This window comes from Haliaeetus albicilla, chromosome 15 (genome assembly GCF_947461875.1).
Source record: "Haliaeetus albicilla chromosome 15, bHalAlb1.1, whole genome shotgun sequence".
Lineage (NCBI taxonomy): Eukaryota > Metazoa > Chordata > Aves > Accipitriformes > Accipitridae > Haliaeetus > Haliaeetus albicilla.
In genome coordinates, this window is record NC_091497.1 from 2842105 (window position 1) to 2860208 (window position 18104).

General features: G+C 37.9%; 1 long non-coding RNA gene across 2 annotated transcripts; it reads right to left on the reverse strand.

The window, feature by feature from the left end:
• Nucleotides 1-1536: 1536 nt before the first annotated feature.
• Nucleotides 1537-17600, reverse strand: LOC138689139 (uncharacterized). 2 transcript variants are annotated; one of them, XR_011327992.1, is made up of 3 exons: nt 17423-17600; nt 16673-16761; nt 1537-2357 (listed from the first exon to the last, which is right to left on the reverse strand). It is a non-coding gene; the product is annotated as an uncharacterized lncRNA (long non-coding RNA). The 2 variants fall into 2 exon arrangements; XR_011327991.1 differs by lacking the exon at nt 1537-2357 and adding an exon at nt 13474-13593.
• Between the last annotated feature and the right edge of the window lie 504 nt (nt 17601-18104).

The following is an 18104-nucleotide window of genomic DNA, read 5'->3' on the forward strand; positions in this document are numbered from 1 at the left end:
CTGTGCTTTGTATTTGCATAAGGATAACCCCTTTTGATGTGTACTTATTCAGATCTACTTGTGCTGTATTCTTCTTATTCCCTTTTATAAAGAAAGAAAATACTTTGGTCCTCTGAGAATAACATCAATGAATCCCAGAAACTATTTATTGTTCTATGTACATAATGCACTTACGCATCATTCTTTTGTAGTAAAAGAACAATAAATGATTCTTCTGCCCTTGGAAGGGAAGACAACACTTCTTGATGAACACCATTAACTGCTGTTAAAACTTGACTGCCTGTAAAATAAAACATTTGAAAAGGACTAACTTGGTTCAAATATCTTCTAAACTGCATGTGGAATCTGTTGGGATTTCATGAGATATTATTTCTCTAAGAATTGTGAAGGGATAGTCTTTTCCCTTCTAGAATGAATCTGCAATGGCTTGTGCCATCAGAGAAAAAACTTTGATGATGCATTAACATGGCCCTGACCCAGCTGGTTGGCATGCACTGTCACTCCAAAATTCCATTAATAGGGTGCCTGAGGACACGAACTCAGTTTGACTTGAAAGCTTCATGTGTTTCAATTAAAAATGCATTTATTTAATTAATGTAGACATTAGAGAGAACACTGCTTTAAAAAGGAAGACTGAATTTGGTAGACTAAATTTGTCCCCTTTTTCTAAGTCATCTGGGAAATGTTGCTTTTTTGCAGGTGTAAGATATAGGAAAGGCAGGAACTGAAATCTTGCAAATTAATAGATAGGAGGCACTGAGGAAGATGTCAGGCCTCTTGGACTCAGAATAGTTATGTCTGGAAGTTGATAGCACACTCTTTTTCTTCTTTTCTTTTCTTTTCTTTTCTTTTCTTTTCTTTTCTTTTCTTTTCTTTTCTTTTCTTTTCTTTTCTTTTCTTTTCTTTTCTTTTCCCAGCTAGTAAGACAGTGCTAATTTCATTTCAAGGTGCTAGAAAAAAAGGGGGGGTTTGGCCACAACGGAAGAAATGTTTACTGGCATCACTGCAAGTGTAGAATCAATGTTTTCTGTAATACAATAAAGGGGACGAAATTCTACCCTTTCTTACCCAAGTAATTTCATTGAAAGAGGAATGTGAAGAGATGAAAGAAAAATACAGCTAAGGGAAATTTCACCAGGGATCTTCCTGTTGTACCTAGTCATCGTGGACCTTATTTTCAATTTTAATAAAATGTTCTGCTACCCTGACTAACTTAACTCACTTTAAAGATAATTTGCACTCCACAGCAGAGTTAAGGGCCTGATTAAAATAAGATTCAGACTCCAAGTACAATTGCTTGTTCATAACTCCCAGCGAATCTCATGAAGAAGATGCCACTTCTGTCCTTCTTTTATAGATGCAGTTTTCTGATGCAGTAATAGCAGAGTTCATTTTAAATAATTAGCTGTCAAGTGGATTGCAGTCACAAATGGATACATCTTTCCTAAGACACTCTGTATGGTATCCATTCTTATCAACCTAATGTAAACAGAGCTTTAGTTACCCACAGCCACACCACATAGATCTTATCTAGCACAGGAACACCAAATTAGCACTAACTGATTCTTAGGTAGCTATCAGCTAGCTGGCAGCTGTGATTTTTCATATCCAGTACATCTGTTCAATGCCATATGCCAAGGCTAGATCTGGGGATTTTGGCACCTTGCTCTGATTGGACAAGTTCTTTGACATGTTTTCTCCTTGATGTGAGACCAAACAATGAATAGATTCAACTGCCTTCGCACTTAGTATTGTCTAGATTATTTATTTACTTTGAGTAGTTATACAAATGGGACAATTCTCCAATCTGATAAAAAGAGGAGAGCTTTGATACATATCACAGAATAATGATGTGTCAGAGAGTGTACACGCAAGTATTGCTTTTTGAGCTGCTGTCGCAAAGCTTAACCTTGCTTACTATAAAGGAAAGCTGGTAGTCTATGAGGAAGGTTTTGTGGCCTGTTGAAAGAGATTCAAAATCCTGAGAACATAAGAAACGGACAGAATCTTTAAGATATCATGCAAATGGAGCCGTAATACCTCACAGTTATCCTGACTTAGTGCAATAAAGCAACAGAACTGATCAGTCATTTTAGTTTTGCATATGTCGTGCCTGTTTGTATCATACACAACTCCACCTCAGCACCAGGGATGTGATTCTCTCTTCCCTCTTCTCTGCTGGTTTTTCCCCTCCAGTTTTGCCAGCTCCAGAGTTTGTGGAGATGCACAGTAGCTCAGAGAAGGAACCGATCCAGCTAAACTACTCTGGGGAAGTGGGGGGAGCAGGAATCTGGTTCTCGGAGAAGGCTGTTCCCAACGGGTTTCATTATATGGTGGCTCAAAGGCTGGATCTGCCGCTACAGAGGAGACAGGGACAAGCATTGATGACCCACCACAGAGGAGGGCAGAACAATCCCTTTTGGGAGTACTCTGCTTTTTTCCACATTCAAAAGACCAGGTAACCACAGCCAAAATGGTTTTAAGCAACAGCCAGCAGAATGTCTCTTTCTGAGGGACAGAAATTAAATTCATTTAAAACTAAAAATAAAAGCAGTCCTATTTTTGCTAGCTTTTCATACACGAGTCTTCACCTTCACTGGAAACGTTAAATGGAAATTCCAATTTTAATAGATCGAAAGACACAGATTGCTGGTGGATGGTCTCAGCTGTGGTTCTGAGTGCAGCTACAACACCGCAGATCTTGTGTGACCAACCGGCCTGCCAGCACCCGTGTGGGGACAGGACAGGTCACAAACACCTCTTCCATGGGCTGAACCCCAGAGCGTAGTGCTGCTGAGGAGCCCAGCACCCCAACTTGCTCATGTGGCCAGAAATGATACCTGGCAATGACCTGACAAGTAGTCTACAGGCGCGGGATACTTGTAGTGCTGCGGGACTGACCCTGCTCAACAGCAGTTGCCTTTGCACACCCTGCAGTCTGGTTTGGAGACATTCATGAACGGCAAAGCTAGGTAAAGTATCTAAATATGGGTTGGTTTGTGTGTTGTTTTGGTTTTTTTTAATTTATTCCCCACCTGTGGAACCACCATCAAAATTCAGCAAACCTCAATTAGTTCACTCTGGTTTTTTTGCATAAACCATCACTGAGAGAAACATAAAACAACAAAGCATGAGCACAGCCCGTCAGCCTTGGGAGCAACACATTTTCTTTCCCTCAAGACTACATACCTCAGGAAAACTACGTGCTAAATGTTATAGATATTACTGCACACATTTCTTTCTCTTCCATGTTTTGAGGGGTTGAAATGGCACACGGCTTTTATCCTTTTTAAATTATAGCTCTTTTTATTTATAAAGACTTCAGCTTGAAAATCTGTTAAAAGTAATAAACCAAATCTTTCTGAGAATACAATTCCATTATTTAATCATGCCCAGAGGCAGCAAAGACACTGGGAAATAATTGTCTTTTCGTCACTCAAGCATGAAATGCCCAACATTGTTTGAAACCTAATTCTAACAAACCTTTAATATTCTAGTTCAGAAATCCCTTGACCATGGGCAAGTACAATCTCATTTCTCAGTCCTTTAAAACAGTTTGATGAAGTATCCCAGAAGGCATGTTGTGTTTTCTTCTCTAAATTCTGGGTTTTTTAGTCTGCAAGGTTTCAGTTTTTACATTCATCTACCAAATCACAATTCCATTAATATGTTAGCGTCTCCTTAAGATACTCATTCATATAATTTCTTCAATCTAAAAATTCCTATTTTAATTTTGAGGAAATCACATATGAAGAAAACAGAACATGGGGGAAAATGCATCCAGAGTTACTGTATTTAAACAAGCATGGGAAGACTCTGTTACTGCAGTAACATTTTTTGGCACAATTTGCCTTTCTCAGACTAATGCTAAGTTCTCTACTAATTAGTAAGTATTTGCAGAGCCTTTTAGTATACTTTTCCACACCATGATCAAAAGATTTGTCCTGTATCACAAAATCACAAGATTCTGGCACTTAGAAATAAATTTTCTGGTTAATGTCAACATTGAATCTCATAATTAATAGGTCCAGTAAGTGAAGACACACACTAAGATGATGTTGTTATAGGACCAGCTGTCTCATTCTGACTCCATAAGCACAGGAGAATAGAATATAAACAGTGGATATAGGGGATTGATATTTAGTACAGGTGGCCCCTAAGTAGCAGACTTAGATTAAAATTCAGAGCTCAAGATTACAGTTTCACTCTTAGAGTAAATAGAAAACATAATCTTTTCCTTTAAAGTGGCGAGTTGGGCACAAACATGTCAGGGTACAGACAACAGTAGACTAGGAAGAGGAAGGTGCTATTGGAGACAAAAGGGGAAAAGAAAATGAAGAATTCTTTAACATTTGATGTGATAGCAATGCACTTCTTATAGCGAATCTTTCAATTGCCATCTAGTATGAGTACAAAATAAGTCTAATCCTTTGTCTTACTCATAGTATTTTTCATATTTTTTTAATTAAAAAAAAATACAGACACTACAAGTTTACCTGTGTAAACTTGAATAGCTGAAGACACTGATATTGTGCTTCTTTTAATGATATCTGCACACCCCTTGAAAAACAAATGACACATGTAAGTACTATGGGTTCCGTGAACTTTCTCCACAGGTGATAACACCTATAAGGTGTTTCAAGTACATCAATAAAAATGCTATTAAACAATAAAGAGTTAAAAAAATAAAAACTTTGGAGGATAGGCTACATCCAGTGCTTTTTATAGACTCTCTGACTAAATCAAAAGAAGTTGAGCATGGACAGAAACAGGAATGCACTCAGGTTGCAAGGTGTGAGCTACTCCTCCTTTGCAGAGCTCCAGCAAAGTAACTGGGCCATTTCATGTTGCAATTGAAAAGATCAGGGCCTAAAATAGTGCAGGTAGAACAGGGAATCCAAAATGTCTTCTAAGTCTTGCAAATACATGCACGGTACCTAAATCTGTCAAGAAAACAGGCCACTGACTGCAGAAAAGGAAATTAAATAAAGACATGCTGGAGATCAGAGAATAGCCAGTTATTACAGTGTAGTAATTAGACAAGAATAACGCAGAAAAAAATCGGGAGACAACAATTTATATTCAAGATTTTAAAGGTAGGGGGAAAGGTTTATTTCAAGCAAGTGCCACCAAAAATAAATTGTTCCTGAGCCTCAGTCTAAAATGTGGTGCAGGGCAGCATCTGAGCATAGGGCCAAATCTCTCATCATAGATGGATCTTTCTAAAAGCAAACAGAGGTGAAAGCACCAAACAGCTTGTCAAAAGCATTGCTACTTTTTAATAAACCAAACAGAGCAAATGCAAAAGAGACACTTAACATTTTTTTATGTTTGGGCATATTATTTTCCATTATATTCATTAAAAAGTCAACCTATCTGGCTTTCCCTAAAGGTACTGATTGGAAACTAGGGAATGCACTTCTCTTCGTACGCTAAATTCCAAGCTTTTATTTGGAAATGTCTAAAGAATGTCTTTGATTATTTCTTTATGGAGTCTGTTCAGATTTACTTTGATTATGTATTTTTTTATATATAGGCATATATACCTCTCAATAATGTTATGTTTTTAGCAGGAAAAAAAAGATATTACCATAAATATGCATTTTTCACAAAACTTACACCAAATAACATTAAAGACACTCAAGGTATTACACAGCACAGAGAATAGCTAAACCCTCTCTCCTCTGTCCTCTTGGTATGCTATTTGCCTTGCCAAATATGCAGTGAGACTGTAATAAAGGGACTCGGTGCATGGGTTTTAAATTAACTCACGATTTGAACTTTGAATGATCACTGTTTTGTGACTGTTTGGGGAACATGACTGCTGGATTTAAAGATGGATAAAGACAAAAACTATTCTCCTCTGACAAACCATTCTTCTAAAGAAATTGAACTGTGGGTTTTTTTTTTCCTCAGCAGAGAAATGATACTTAATCCATCGAGATGTAAAAACTCTATAAAAGAGACTCTTTACAGGAGCACTTAGGTCACCAGGTTAAAGAAAGTGAATGGTATTCCTAATGGAAGATAAACGGTTGCCCTGGGGGGTTTTATCTGTCATACTAATCTCAAAAAGCATCTCGTATAAAAGTAGAGTTAAAAAGACTGTTAAAGCAAGCTTCGCGACTGCAGTAAACTAATACCTGTGGCTTACCGCCTCTGCCCTACACATGTGAAATGTTTAAAACGTTTGGCAGGAAGCTTTTTCCCACATTTGGCTAGGCGTACTCAGTGAACCCAATGTGAGATAATCCAAAACAATTCAGGTTCAACAAAGGTTGGGAAAATATTATAGCGGACATAAAGCTTTGATGGAAAGCTTCTTTGATCTTGAGATTATAAAATACACAATTTCTAATCTGACAAATTTTTAGCTGCAGAGCAGAATATCTAAACATTCTTCTTTTGTCATAACAGTTTAATCCCTTAAGAATGTGATTTAAACCATTGGGGAGCAAAGGTTACAACAAGATTTGTATGAAAGAGGAAACCTGCCTCAGACACCTAGATAGAAAAATGTGAAGGCCATTAAATTATATAAGTAAATACTATCTGCAGATTGGCACTGCCAGGTCACCCTCAGTTCAAGCTCTGTCAAACATCTGTTGTTCCAAACACACTTGTTCACTGAATGAATCCTGAAGTAGTTACGATTATTTTAAAATTTGGATTTGAGTTTAAAATGACCCACTTTGCCACGTAGGAGAATTGCCTCAACACAATAAGAGTTTAGGTACCAAGAGCTGGGGAGGTGGGAGGTTTTGTTCTGGGGTTGTTTTCAAGTGGGGAGGCTACTGACCGTTTTTAACGTATTTATTAATCTCATAAAAGATATTGCTTCTTCCTACTACTCTTGCTTAGGCCCATACTACTACTCTACTCTACTAATGTTAAAATAATGATTTTAAAACTTAAACCATCCTTATAAAGCATTGACTACCATTAGACACAGCAATTTCTGTGAGGAAACACAATCAGCAAAAGCAATACAAAGTTGTTTTATCAATTATTCACACAACTTGATTCAAAACTGCAAGTCACATGTGTAAAGCCATGAGTCGGAGTTCATAAAATATGTTTTTCAGTGTTGAAAAACTACAAATCATTTAACATCAATTTGAGTACCAAATCTAATAGAGCACTAAACAGCTTTAATGGCTTTAAAAGTCAGCTGGATGAGATCTCAGCTTTTTCTATTTAAAAAACAGAACAAAACAAAACAACAAAACTTCTCTTTTTTTCCTCCCTTAAGTTGAAAGCAAAGTTCGTCCTTTTTACTTGAAAAGCCAACAAGTAGAAATTTAATTCCATGGTGACTTGATCTCCATGGATCTGCACATTAGTGTTTGTCACTAATGTTTGTAGCTAAATATCTTTATCTAAACTCCATTCAGTTTTCAGCTTTTTAAACAAATTGTTCCCTACCCTATAATCATGCCTGATAAAGAGAAAAAGTCTGGGTGCAGAAGACAGGGTTTGAAATAATGACTAGAATAGGGTTTTTACAGCTATTATACAAATGAATATAAATAGTGATGATTAACACATGGAATATCAATTTAGAAAGCATAACCCAGTACAATGTTGTACTACAAAATGAGGAAAACATGGATCTTTGTGGTAGGGATTTTCAAAAAAATGAGCTTTGGCTTATACTGTGCTCCCATTTGAGAGGACAGAAAACTTCCCATTCAGTGGGAAAAAAGCATCCGTAAGGCTGATATAATCTCAAATTCAGAAGACACTATATCAGAAATAATAGAAATATCAGTTCCTGACACAGTGTTACTTCTTATGTTTCTTGGCACTACATCAATGATAAAAGTCTGTGTTTCTATCTTGTCAAAATGTGCAACTATCTTTCTTAATTGCTCCAAAATTTTCACAAAAATTAATTTTACAAGAAAAAAAAATCACAGATTTTGGTCTATCCTTACATTAAATGCAGTGAAAACTGTCTAATAGGTGCAAACGTTCCTAAGAAGAGTGTGTTGGGAAGACAGACACACACTCTAGTTGCACAAACCTCGTTCCTATTGTCAATAAGCATATACGTGATTAGAAACAGCATTAAAAAAAAATAGCCGCACACTTACTAATCCTTCTGGAATCACATCTGATCTTCTCTGCATGGCCTCCTACCACAAAAACGAGGTCTCTGACCCAGCACGGGGAGGCAGGGCCATGACTCCTGCTGCGCAAACGATGAACCAAGGACTGGGTGTCCCTTGAGCTCCCCAGAATTTGTAGGGTGTGACTCTGCCTGGCTCCTTACCTGCTCGGGCAGAGATAACATCCAGAGATTATCAAGTCTTTTCCAAAAGATTTCCCTAGGGTTCTTTCTGTTTCCTGGCAGCGTACAGTTTGGACAATTAAACTACATAGACTTCTATATAAATCTAGGATAGTGTTGTAACAGACACAACTGGTTTCAGAGATCAGCACGTTGACCATTAAATCCTCCCTTAACATTCTCTATGTCTCTGAAATGCTATCCATATTTCAAGATTACATGGTGTTCTTGGGCTGAACAATTTCAGACGGGCATTTGTGCACTGATATAGCACAGTGAAAAATCCCATAACATTAAAAAATGCTTTCAGTGCACTTCCTTCACTAAACCTTATCTATAGCTGAATGGAACTGACAGAATGAATGCTTTCTCCTAAAAACCAGAATAAATTTTTACACAATATATCCATTACGTTTACAACTTGCTTCATTTCAGCCACAAAAATTATTTGCACAGGTTTCATGAAGTATTTACATAGTGTTTTCATTAAATATGCTATTATTCATATCCATCAGAATCAAAGAATAGACACTGGGGAAAACCTGTGAGAGGGAAACAGGGAACTGAGAGAACACTCATGCTGAAACGAGCTACATACACCCATGTGACTGACCTAGAAACAATTCAGTTGTTGCCAGTACAGCTGCCTTTGAAGTCAGCCAAACAACCATACTCTCCTGCCAAAAAAACCCCTTTCATAGTTTGGCATCAGGGTTTTGCAATTAGTTTGTCACAGTTTCAGAGCAGTTATTTTAATTTTTAAAGTGATTCTTCTCTAATTTTCAGTTCTTTATCCTATCTGTTTAACACAGTGCCTTGAATAATCATTACTTCCCTGAGAGAAACGTCTTCTTTATGAATCTTCCTTCAAACTTGCCTTTGCCTTCTGCAGTTTCTATTGTCCTTTCACTGACGTGGATGCGTTTTGCTGTCCAACTTTTGTCTTTGCTCTCAGGATAGAACAATAAAATAAAACCAAACCCCCTTATTTGTTAAATTCTGTCCTATCTGCAGTCTCACAGTTATTTGAAAGATCCCTCAATGTCCCATCAATTTGCTTATGTTTTCTTGATATTGTCAGATCGGTTTTGACTGAATTTCTTCTGAATATTTCTGTACAAGTTCAAGGTCATAAAATCTTTCTTCTTGCAGAACATGCCTTTTTACTCTCAAACACAGACTATTATTCCTCTCATTTGAGAATTTGTCATACTCCTAAAGCACATAATAATCTTTAATGACCACCTCCTTCCTCCACCTCAAATATCTTTCCTTTCTGTTGATCTGCTGTGTAGCTATAAATCATCACTAGGATTTATCTTTACTTTTACTTTATTACTCTTGAAAGTTTTCTTTTTGTCTTCGTTTCCTTCCAGTTTTCCTGTTCCTTTACTTAGAATTTTCCCAATTTGTTATCTTATTTGAGCATTGAATTTTGAACCCAGACTAGTTCATACCAGCAAGTGAAAATAAACTGCCACATTCCCTTTCTGACCAATACCCATGCAGTACTACAAATAGTCGTCTTAGATGTTAAGTTCTCTAGGAAGCATCTCCTTTTCTGCCTTATTACAGCTCACTTTGTTCACCCATCCTCATCCACCTACGCCAGAGGAAATTCCTTTGAGTATCCAAACTGGCACTACACATCTGCATTTAGGCACCTGATTCATTCCCTATGCGTCCAGTCTAAGTTTGTTGTCTAGGCTTCCTCTTTAGCCCAGAATAAGCGTTTACAATAAGCGGCGTGGATTGCCCTCCAGGGGTGAGTGTTCCTGTTCATTGACTAGAGAGGAACCTCCCCATCTCATTCCCAGAGAGGTCAAGTTAGTCCAGAGCATCCTGTCCTCAGTGACACATCCTTCTAATCATGGGAACAGTGGCTATTACTTTCTGCTCTGTGTTTCCCGTATGCCTGATACTGCCCCTAATTATTGTTACATTCCTTTCATTTCAAATTTAAAACGAAAACTTTAACCTTCTGTGTAGCTCATGGCTAGCTCTTGCTAGTATGGCAAATCTCAAAGAAAAGAGATGTGGTTTCAGGAGCAATTATAGAATATATCCTCCTGGATTTCCTCACTTCAAGTCTGTGTCAGAAATAGGAATGAACTCTAATACTTGCGATACAGCAGACTGAACAAAGATTAGATTCTTCTAGAAAAAGATCATCAAATGAAAGGTGTTTGAGATAGCTCAAACAAAGCAAAACATATTCACATTCCCCAGTTCACTCTGGGTAGGCTGACAGGAAGCTCTAAGGAGACAGCATTGAATTATTACTTTTTTTTTTTAAAGATAAAATGTTAAATGAAGTCAACAACATTAGCCAGAGGTCAAGAAAGCCTGAATTTCAATTTGATGAGGTTGACATTCAATCATCTGAAAGACCAATATTGCAGACCTTTGACTGCTCTCTCACTGGGAGAATCAGTAGCGTAAAAGGCTAAGCATCATCCTTTCCCATTGACTTCAAATGGAAACAGAGGTGACTGCACCTCAAGTACTGAGCACCTTTCAGGACCAGGACTTCGTTTAAGAGAGGAGAAAATGAAACTAAAGCTGTAAGAGGAGCAGGCTGGAGATATAGTTATGCAAAGTGCAAAAAAGGCAATAGAACTCTAGGAAATAGATAATTTCCACTAGATAGTACCTCTGTGGAGACCAGGACTTTCAGGAATCTCTGAATATGGCTTTCTTTATGTAATTACTTAAATATTAAATTACATCATCAACTAAATGTAATGACTGAAGTGGAGAATAAGATTCTTGGAATATGAAAGTAATGCTTATTATTTTATCTGCTGTAAGGACTTCAGGCTCTCTCAGGATGATTCGAGCAGCATGTATACCTACCGTGGTTTAACCCCAGCCAGCAACTAAGCACCACGCAGCCACTTGCTCACTCCCCCCCCACCCTGGTGGGATGGGGAGAGAATCGAAAACAAGTAAAACTGGTGGGTTGAGATAAGGACAGTTTAATAATTGAAAGAAAAAGTAAAATAATAATAATAATAATAATAATTATTATTATTATTATTATAAAAGGAAGGTAACAAAAAGAGAGTGAAATATAACCCAAGAAAGAAAAGTGATGCACAATGCAATTGCTCACCACTCGCTGACCAATGCCCAGTTAGTTCCTCAGCAGCGATCTGCCCCCCAGGCCAACTCCTCCCAGTTTATATACTGGGCATGATTTCATAAAGGTATGGAATACCCCTCTGGCCAGTTTGGATCAGCTGCCCTGGCTGTGTCCCCTCCCAACTCCTTGTGCCCCTCCAGCCTTCTTGCTGGCTGGGCATGGGAAGCTGAAAAATTCTTGACTTAGTCTAAGCACTACTAAGCAACAACTGAGAGCATCAGTGTGTTATCAACATTCTTCTCCTACTGAACCCAAAACATAGCACTGTACCAGCTACTAGAAAGAAAATTAACTCTATCCCAGCTGAAACCAGGACAATACCCTAACAGAACAAAGCCTATTTTGGGGATGTTAGGAAGTAACTGACTGTTTGTTGGGGTATTTAAAAAATAAGGAGGGTTTATAACAAAGATTATTGGGAAGGTGAGGGTAGAGAGAATTCTAGACTATTTAGCTGCGATTTGTATATTCTCTCTCAACCTTATTTTTAACATACATATAAATACTTCTTTGGCTGGAATGCACATGCAGATTAGGTCCAGAGCAAAACCTTTTTTGGACATAAATGTCCTTCACACTTGTTTTCCTTCTTTGCAGATGATGGCATCAGTGAAACTTGCCAGAGAAACTTGTAACAATAATACTGAATCCAAATCTGAGACAAAGTGCCCCACATGAAAAAAGAGCCTAGGGCTGGAAGAGGTTGGTCTCAGAGCTAGGCATGAGGAACATGAAGAGAAGAAAGCAGCTGAGCAGGATAGAAGCTTCATCTGGAAGGGACAAAAGAATTATCTGGGAATTAGTTAGAACAAAAGGGGAAGGAAACAGACTACACAGAACCACTTAGAAGGTCTAGTGTCAGAAAATAAGAAACTAATTTGATTAAGTAAAGCCAAGTAAGCATTGTTCATGAAAAGAAAGACAAAAATTTAATACTAATGCAGGCAAATCTGAAGAATGGGGTTGAAAATGACATGAAAATGCAGACAGACAACAAATAGCATGATCAGAACAAAAGATGAAAGAGAAAGTGTACAAAAGGATCTGGTAATTACCTACATGGTTCTTTGGTAAAGATAGCACCCTCCTACTCAGGCTGGGTGTGCCAAGAAGCTTAACAAAAGTTCATTCTCTTGAGAATTCAGGTTCCTCAAGCTTTACTCTTACCCTACTAAAAGTATTAATGGAATATGGCTATCACTGAATTCTGACTATATTTTCAACTGGAACCAGGACCAAGAAATTAAAAAAAAGAAAGAAGAAACCCCACCTTTGGAAATCTGTTAACATGGGCTTCTTTGAAGAATAATGTGGATAATAAATCTCCAGGTTTAAAGAAACAAAATTACAAGTGGCTATATACAAAGCCCTATCCCAAAATTAGGAGAGGCTTGTTTAAGTCAGAATAAAACCCTGCCCTATCCAAAAACATTGGGGGAAAACAGTCACTTCTCCTCAAAGTGTCCACTCCAAGGCACTGCTACATTTTTTCTCAAAACCTAAAACATTGGCCATTTCTCTTGGACAGGGTGAAGCAGGTGACATCTGGAGAATCTTATGACCATTAGGAGGACACAATTAACTTATTTTTAAGCATTTGAATTAAAAGATAATAATTATTAATAAGCCTTAAATCCTCCTTTCATTATATCCTAAATTCCCAGTAAAGTTACTTTCAACTATATATTTCAACTGTAAGTGCTAGTTTCAGAGTAGCATTTTCTTGGTAGCGCTTTCTAGCAAGTGTTTTCTAGTGTTTAGTGTTTCTGGCTAAAAGTAAGCTGCTTCTTGTAGCTCCTGATGTACAAGATTCTGTTAGCTGGCAGGAAACCCAAAACTTAGACATTGTAGTTCTGCATGCAAGTTCGTTCAGGAGCCCAGTCTTTGGCTCTTTATCCTCTGTTTGTGCTACTGATCCAGAGACTTTAAATTGCTTTTTAAAAGTAATTTAATGAACCAATAATGTTTTATTTCAGCTTGATACGCACTTGGTTGGTTTACTCAGGATACAGTTACCAAACATGACTCGCCCCAGGATGATTATGTTTCGCTTTCAGCCAGGTGCAGCTAGGACTTGGCAACCATCGTCCTGAAGCTGGTGTCTGTGCTAATTCTGCACTTGGTGACCTTCATGATGTGGGTGTTTGGAATGATTCTGTTGGCACAAATATAGATTCTCTCATACAACCATCTGTTCCTTGTGGAGAGGAATTTTCAACAGGTATCTGCAATGTTTCATCTACAGCTTTCAGTTTTCAGCACACCTTCCATATTTATGGTGAGAAAATAATGCCTTCACTGCCTTGAAGAAAGTAGGGCAACTAGTGATATTTAGAGGTGGAATCCTTTATCAGTCTGAAATGTAAGGGGAATTTGCTAAACACTTCAAATCAACCTCAAGGTTGAAGATCCAAAGGCTGGTCTTCAACCCCAGGGTCCTTATTACTCCCATTCTCCTATCACATAACTCCACTTTTGCAAACCAATTCTTCCCTCTGTTTCTCATCATCCCCCATGCCTACCTACCCTGGCTGTGTCTGGAGAACGACTAGTACTACATGGCAAGTTGATGGCAGAGTGTTGTCTAATCTAGGTGTAACATGGTGTGCCTAATGATAGCACTGATTGAGTCTCTTTGATGCTCTGATTTAAGGAACTACAAATGTCATTCACAGAAGGAGGTACATTTCTTTCTCTTAATTCGACCTACATCACACAGCCAGGGCTGGAAGAAGGTTTTCAGTTTTGCCTAAGCCTAACAACTACTTCTTAACATAAACCTTAGATGACTCCTGTTCCATTCAATCAAATGCCGGCACCTGTGCGGCATCTGTTTTAGGACAGATATATCAGTATAAAATGACATTTTGCTTGCTATATGCAACTTAGTTTCCTTGAGGTCATTACTGATTTGTATATATATTTGGAGACTTCCTGCTTTTCAGAAATTCCAGCAGTTTATCTACACTTAACTGTACTAAAAGAGGAGAGCAACATTTTGTACATAGGACAAAGTTCTTGCAATCTTTAAGTTAAAAAAAAAAAAAGGTGAAAAAATATAACTCATTTGAATATCAAAAATGAAGAGTTCTGTCTGAAATAACAGAGGTACTAACTCATTATGAGGCATTATTTGTACATACATTTGTACATATATTTATGTACAGAAAATAAACAGAGTTCCTATATGGGTGCCCAGAATTACACGTTACATGACAATGATTCTGAAGCAAATATTATCATTTATGTGGTGCACAGGGTACTTTTCAGTAAAATTCAGTGACTACAGCAATTTCTTTTTTGGTGCTTCTGAGAGATCTTTTATTTTAAGAAGTTATCAGTTATGCATAAATAGGTCTTTCATTTTAATCATTCCCAAGATTCCAAGGTTAAACCAGGCTTTATTGTTGGGGAGAGAGAGGAATTATGCTGCCTTATAGACATGACATATTTTCCAAATAAATTCAGTGCTGCACATGGAAATATTTCGAACATTTAGTTCAAATTACCTCATCTCATTTTAATTTGAGTTTCAGGGTTTCTACCCTCCAGGTTAGTGTGATACACACTATACAATGACATAAAAGTTTAGGGTTCAATCCAAAGTAACCAACAATGTCAACTTCTGCTGTCAGGACACTTGCAGGTGCTCAGTGCTCTGCATAAGTATGGTATCACAGCCACTTGGTACAGAATCTCTGCATCCTTTTGCTTCTTCAACTTAAATTTCATAGAATCATAGAATCACAGAATCATGTAGGTTGGAAAGGACCTGTAAGAACATCGAGTCCAACTGTTAGGTTAACACTGCCAAGTCCACCACTAAACCACGTCCCTGAGCACCACATCTACACGTCTTTTAAATACCTCCAGGGACGGTGACACAACCACTTTCCTGGGCAGCCTCTTCCAGTGCCTGACAACCCTTTCGGTGAAGAAATTTTTTCCTAATATCCAATCTAAACCTCCCCTGGTGCAACTTGAGGCCATTTCCTCTTGTCCTAAATTTCTTTCTTATTCATATCCTATCAAAAATGTGCTCTTATGTGTAGTTTTGCATATATTCATTTATCATCTAATCTTTGTAGTGGTTAAATCCTGTAATGTGTTATTTTTTGAGATAGCTGGCATACAGAATGATAAGCAACAGAAGAGTCCAAATCAGGGAAGTCTCTCCAAGCAGTCAATGGTTTTTTTACAGATAGATAGCAGTTCTCGCTGCTTCTTCTCCTAACCAGTTGGATGCAGATCAGTTTCAAATAAAAACCTATGCAGCTATGTCAAAGACAGTATTATGGCCAAATTATCAAAGCTTTTCAAAGTGTATGGCCCATCCAGAGTTTCTCATTTTCTTATGTTATTTAACTTCTTAGGATAAGCAGAGGTTTTAGAGCCAGAAAGGTGGGGAATCAAAATTAGTGTGAGCTGCAAACCTGAGTAACTAATGATGCACATGTTTCTTATGTCCATAGCACTTCATTCCAAGCACAACAGTTGGGATAAAAATGTGCTGACAATATCTTGTGCAAACTGGTGCTTCATCAAAATTCCACAAGTGCTGGAATGTATTCTGCAAGCAGTACTCTACCAGTGTAGAAAGCTAGGAGGTCACTGATGTGCTTCTCTTGAAAGCTTCAGATTTTTGAAAGCATCAGCCTAAGCTGTTCTTCTGTCACATACTGAAAGAAATGCTAGGTCTTGACTGTTTATGTTCGAGCTTATTTCTTTTAGTGCTTAACAGTGCCTTCTAATGGCATCAGGTTTGTTGCAGAGTGACAGAGGAGGGTCCTTCCTCTTTTATTATTGTGGTGTAGAGGGAAAAAGATACTGCAGAGAACTGGATAACAGGTGAGAGGACTGGTACAGATTTTCTCTGTCTGACCCATGGTTGTATGGAGGAGAGACTCCTAGGGTAACTACTATAAAGCCAGAAGAGTCATGACATGTCCCTCATATTCCTCAGATCTGCTAATCCTTTTGCTTAACATTTTCCTGTCTAATTACTTTCTAGCCATACCTTGTCGTACTGCTGTTTCTGCAGCAACTGCTGCTTTTCAGTTCTTCTCTTCCATTCTTTTAGCCTATTCCCTCTCCATTAAAGGATTAAAGATGAGTGTAAGAGGGAAGAATAATATAAATCATCAATACACAAAACAGACACCCAGAGGCTAGTCTCTTTTACAAGGACCACAGTTGTGCTGGGGACAGTCAGACACCCTGTTCTGAGCACTTACACTTCTGAATCCAACAGTTGTAGAAGCAAGTGTGGAAGACGAATCCACGGTAAGCTGGCAAAGAGGAAGGGGAGAAGGAGGGAAGTTATCTAGAAAAAACAAAGAAACAAACAAACAAATAAAAAAATAAAAATCCAAGTAAGACCAAAGTACTACTTGAGAATGGCGTGCAAAACACAGAACATGAAGAAAGGCTAAATGTACTGAAGTCTAGAAATATATAAAAGAAGCATTTTAATATTCATAATATCCTTTGCTATTATACTGTTATTTTTGAAGTCTAATCTGTTCAGCAGAAGTCACCATAAAATGCACGACTCCAACCTAGATGGAAAGCTTCCCATAGCATAATCAGGGAGATCAGGGAGGCAGGGAGATGCCACCAGGGAGGTTTCCAGTATAAATCATATTTCATCCCACAAAAACTGCAAGCCTGCAACTATAAACTCTGTAAGCTAAACAAACTATCAGTGTGATCCTGGTCTGTACATGGTTCAGGATAAACACTTCGAGAAAATAAAATTAATTCAGGTAAATTGGCAACAGCTGATTGCAAATAGACTGCATATTCTGAATTTGCACAATACAAAGATGAACTTGTAACGTAAAGACAACGAAGTACAATAGAAAGGGGAAAAAAATGAGGCTGTTACAATAACTAATAATCTTGAAAACTGCACTACAGACACTGTAGTTTAGACAGCTAACTCCTGATATGCCTTATTGGCATTGTTGATCTATACAGCTTACCTACATGGATATCCAAACGTGTCTGCCCACAGAACCACAGACAGCAGAGGTGTCACTGCCTAGCAATTTGTCAAGATACAGCAAGGAAGAAATCTGGGTCATTTGGATAATTATCACTTGAATAATCATTATCATTCCAGACAACTCAGTCTGTTGCCTCAGGCATCTAAGCAATTTCATCCAGTCACCTCAGCCCTGTAAAGTACAGAAAAGCATTTTGTGAACTTAACAGAACTTACAGAAAAAAGAAGTGTGCAAAGGAGTGTTTTGGATTCCAGATATTCTAAATTTTCTATACATTTTCAGGACATACAGAAGTTTTATAGGCATGTCTTTCTAGTCATTACCTTTATCATTAATGATAGCTAATAACCTTGCTGGAGATCCCATAACGTTAAACACAGCCAGGTAATTATAGAAGGTTCTGCCTGAAAAGGGGCATGATCCAAATATGCAAATTTTGAACCAAAACAAAAGACAAGGAAGGAAGCAGAGTCAGAGGAAAATAGTCACTTTGCATGTTATCATCTTTCCAAGCTCACTAGGACGAGAGATATTCTAAGTTAAAAGAGAGGGTAGCAGGAAAGAAAAGAAAGAAAGTGACGATCGGCACAAGATCAGCAGATGAACGAACAGGAAGACAGTGAGAAAAAGAAGCACATTTCTTAAGAGATGCTTAGCA